Source organism: Dermochelys coriacea, chromosome 13 (assembly GCF_009764565.3).
Source record: "Dermochelys coriacea isolate rDerCor1 chromosome 13, rDerCor1.pri.v4, whole genome shotgun sequence".
NCBI classification, from domain to species: domain Eukaryota; kingdom Metazoa; phylum Chordata; order Testudines; family Dermochelyidae; genus Dermochelys; species Dermochelys coriacea.
The window spans coordinates 34371697-34376446 of NC_050080.1; the positions used below are offsets into that span (position 1 = coordinate 34371697).

At 55.5% G+C, this 4750-nt stretch overlaps 1 pseudogene; it reads left to right on the top strand.

The window, feature by feature from the left end:
- Window positions 1-237: 237 nt before the first annotated feature.
- On the top strand, window positions 238-3183 carry LOC119842203 (annotated as a pseudogene).
- The last annotated feature ends 1567 nt before the right edge of the window (window positions 3184-4750 follow it).

The following is a 4750-nucleotide window of genomic DNA, read 5'->3' on the forward strand; positions in this document are numbered from 1 at the left end:
CTTGTGGCAGGCTGCTCGTGAGGAGGATTTCGGGGGCAGCAGGACTCGGCTCATGGGGACATGTGCAGGGATGTAGCTGGATTCCTGTTCAGGAGAATATTCTGCTTTTGTGTCTCTTTTAATTGATCTGCTTGTTGCTCCCCCCTCCCCTTAACATTATGTTTCTCTGAGGGGGGAGGGTCTCTGCTAGGAGAGATCATCAGGGGACAGGAAGCCCAGCCCCACTCCAGACCCTACATGGCCTTTGTGGAGACAAAGATGGGGCCAGAGAGCACCATTAACTGTGGGGGGTTCCTGGTGCGAGAGGATTTTATCCTGACGGCTGCACACTGTGATGAAAAAGGGTGAGGTGCTCAGATGCTAGCCACACGGCCACCGTCCAGCTGCCTGCAGATCGGAGATGGGAGATGGCCCAGTGGCCACTTGGGCTCTGCTCAGCCCCTGCACAGGGCAAACCCTGATGTGGACATGGCTCAGGAGCCGAGCCCTCCCTCACCTCCCAGGTTGGCCCACTTCATCCATCTCTGACCAAAGAGCACATGCAGGGTGCTGAGGGTGGAGTCAGAGGCAGGACAGATAGTCTCTCCCCCAACTTTCAGGGGTGTTCTGCTGGGCTCTCTCTCACCTACCTCTCCCTGGCTGCACAGCCCATAGCAGGGAAAAAGCTGCTGAGGACAGGGTAGATTCAGATTCCCAACCCATAGGAAAGAAGGAAGCTTCTTATTTTGTGCACAACTGAGTTCAGGGTCCCCGTTGTGCTAGGCGCTGCATAGACCCTAGCCGAGATCAGGGCCTCCATTGTGCCGGGTGCTGTTCAGACCCCGACTGAGATCAGGGCCCCCATTGTGCCAGGTGCTGCACAGACCCCAACTGAGATCAGGGCCCCGTTGTGCCAGGCATTGCCCAGACACACACTGAGACACTGCCCCAAAGAGCTTCAGGACAGATTTTTAAAGGTTTTTAGGTTCCTGATGGGATGGGAGTTCTGTGCATAAATCTGTAACAATCTGGCCTTGGTAGTCTGCATAGACAAGGGAAGGATCCTTGCTTCCCACTTTTCACTTAGTGAGGGCTGACATTTCCAAGGGGTTTAGGTGCCTGGTGGGATTTTCAAAAAGCACTTTTGTGCATCTTTGGGTGCCTGAATCCCTTTGCAACCCTGGCCTGGCCCCTCGGTGCTTTGGAAAACCCTGGCTGTGGGGGGCTGGGGGATGTGTGCGATTCAGGGCAATGGGAAATCAGGTTGTAGGGGGAGTGGAGAGGGAGCTGGGCAGGGGGCTGAGAGGCAGGATAGTAAGGAGTGGGGAAGAGGGAGGGAGTCCCCAGCCCCAGAGGTGTGGGGACGTGAACAATGATTTTCCACAGGTCTGTAATGTCAAAGCCAGTCCCTGGGCTCCAGCTCCCTTACGAGGCTTTGTTAATTTCAGAAACTCCAGAGACTGAGAGATTCATGACAAAACTGCAAGAGTTAAGAAAATAAATCTGGAGACCCCCGAATAACCAGCATGATAGATGAGCGGGCTTGGAAATCTCATGATTTTTCAGCCAGTCTTGTGATTTGGGCTCCACCCTTCCTCCTCCAACTTTGACTTGTGATTTTTGGAATCCTAAAGCTCTGGGGACGCGTCCACTGTCGTCATCCTGGGAGCCCACAACCTCAACCAGAAGGAAAGGGCCCAGGGATCTAAGTACGACGCAAGATTCCCCATGAGGACTTTGATGGGACAACCTGGGAAAATGACATCATGCTGCTCCAGGTAGCATCCCCTACCACAAGGTCCCGTGAGCTCCAGTAACCACACGCTGATGCAGTGGGGCTGGGCACATCTGGGTACCATAGTGCTAGGAGGGGAGTGGGCTCTAACAGTTAGAGCAGGGGGTCTGGAAGCTAGGACTCCTGGGTTCTATCCCCAGCTCTGGGAGGGCAGAGGGGTGTGGTGGTTAGAGCAGGTGGGAACCAGGTCTCCTGGGTTTTACCACTGACTGTATGTCCTTGAGCAAGTCACCTCACTGTTTTGTGCCTCAGTTTCCCACTTTGTGAAATGGGGATAAGTTTTAGGCCCCCTTCCCTGTGAAATCCGTGGCTAGAGTGAGCCAAAGAAGGCCAAAGTATTAATCGGTTCTGTCTGTCTCCAATCCCACCGCTCTGGAGGGCAGTGGAAAGGGCAGATGCATCTCCCAGGGCCAGGCCATGCTGGTAAATCTCTTCTCTCCCCCCTCTGTTTCTCCCACGAAAGCTGGAGCGCCGAGCTGAACGGACCAATGCGGTGGAACCCATCCCTCTGCCCCCGGCCAACTTCCTGCTGAAGCCAGAGGCCATGTGCAGCGTGGCCGGCTGGGGCTGTACCGGTGTCTACATGGTCTGTCCGCCCACCAAGCTCCAAGATGTGACCTTGAAGATGGCTGACGACAAGCAATGCAGACTCTTCAACTCCTTCAACCGGACATCCATGCTCTGCATGGGGAACATCAGAATGAAGCAGTCGTCTTTCGTGGTGATTCCCCTACTGTAGTCAGGCTGCCCTAGCTTGGAGACTCCCTTGAGGGTCTCGCTCACTGGGTTTTATGAAGGTTTCACTTTTCCAGCCATCCAGAGGCAAAAGGCCTGTGGACATTAATAGAGGCTGGGGAAAAGCAGCCCGGAATCTTATAATGATAAGAGTCAATAAGGGCTCTTCCTCCACAGGGCATAGCCCCCCCCACCAGTGGCTCCCCACCCCTCTCCCTGCAGCACAGCGCCCCCTAGTGCTGCCCTGGGCCCTTGGGGTCAGCACTGACTGCCAGGGGAGAGCACCTGCTAATGAGTCAACATGGTCCCTCATCCAAGCATGGAACAGGTTATTTTAAAATTGGACCTGTTACATCCAGAGATGGGAGCAGGATGAATCAGTGAGTGCCCAGCTCTGACAAAGTGCTGGGTATGGGTGGAGCTGGCTTGCTGCATCTTGAATTCCCCGCTGCCAGCTTTCATTGTAATGTTCCCTCCTCTTCTCTCCGTAGGGTGACTCCGGGGGCCCACTGGTGCGCAAGGGGGTAGCCCAGGGCATCGTCTCTCATGGGAAAGCCAATGTCCTCCCACCTGCCGTATACACGCGGATCTCTGCATTCATCCCTTGGCTCAGGAAGAAGATGGGCAGGGAGTAGCTGCGCAAAGAGACCAACGGGCTGCCAGCTACTCTGCCATTCCGCTGCCTTCGCTACTTCTGAGGAGGGGATGCTGCTGCACTCATCTGGGGGCATCCCCGAGCCAGCCAGTCCTCGCCTCACTGGGGTCGGATGGGAGCCGGCACCCCCTAGAGGGGACAGGGCCTGTAACCCATTCTTCACCTCTGCCCCGAGACAGCCAGTCCCCCCTGGAGCTGGATCAGAGCTGGCGCCCCCTAGAGAGGAAACACTCCATGTCCCCATTCCTCACCACCCTGAGTCAGCCAGTCTCTAGGGGCCGGATGGGAGCCAATGCCCCCTAAAGGGGAAAGGCCCCTTGTCCCATTCTCTTCTCTTTTGTTCTTTGGCATGAAAACCTTTCTCTGTAATGTGCTTGATGAAAACCCGCAACGTTCTCTCCTCTGCAAGTCCGAGCCACGGCTTGTGATGCAATAAACGGCTTTAAGCAACAGCTGGTGCTGCTGTCTGGACTCCTGAGTCTTTCTCTGAGTGGAACGGCTGTCCTTGGGCGGTCCCCCCATGCGTCCCCAGTGTCTCAGGAGACCCCTTACAGCCGGGACACAACCCTCTTCTCCCCTCTCCTTCACTCGGTCCATGAAGCCTTGCAGCTGGAATTCACGGGACTCCCTAGACTGGATCCAAGGCAGTGACTATCTACCCAGAGTCCTGTCTCTGACAGTAGCCAGCATCAGAGGATGGTGGTAGGACCCCACAGTAGAGAGTGATGGGGTGAGACACCAGGACTGTGGTGTTTGCAGAGAGGGAGGCAACATTTACAGAGGCCGTCTGGGGAGAAGGGTTCAGCTGGGGAGGGGCAGGAGAGAACTAACTTAGATGGCTAGAGAGAGCTCAGGGTGGAGACTTTCAAAGACCCCCTAGGGTGAGCAGCTATCTCAGGCCCCTCTGCAACATGGGAAAATGGATATTATTACAACAGCACCAAGATCGGGGTGCACCATTGTGCTAGGCACTGCCCAGACCCCGACCGAGATCAGGGTCCTGTTCTGCCAGGTGCTGCACAGACCCCAATGGAGATCAGGGCCCCATCGTACCAGGCACTGCACAGACACCAACCGAGATCAGGGCCCCGTCATGCCAGGCGCTGAGAGGAGAAATTGTCTTGCTGAAGGTTACACAGAAAGTCAGTGGCAGAGCTGAGAAGAGAAACCAAATGTCCTGACCCCCCGTCTGGTGCCCCTTGCCACAGGGCTGTGCTGCTTCTCGCTTTTTGCCCATGATCGTGGGCTGCCAGAGTTTTCTTGGAAGAAGGGGGGGGCAAACTCCCATAATTCCCTCAGCTGTATCCCAGAACTGGTGCCATTTCCAAACTGAATGAGGGAGCACTGTTCTACTCTGTCTTCTAACTAGTACAAGTGGGTCTCTTCTGTTCTATTCCCTCTCTCATACCCGTGCCCATCCCCATGGTATCTGAGCTTCCTAAGGTCCCTTCAATACCAGTCCGTGTCCATCCCACCTGATTCTGGATCTATGAGGAGCTTCCCACCCCTTTGGAGGTGCTTTCTGCCCAGGGACCTCCAGCTGGGCTAGACAAACCCATCGCAGCTGAGCCAGCACCCTTAGCTCC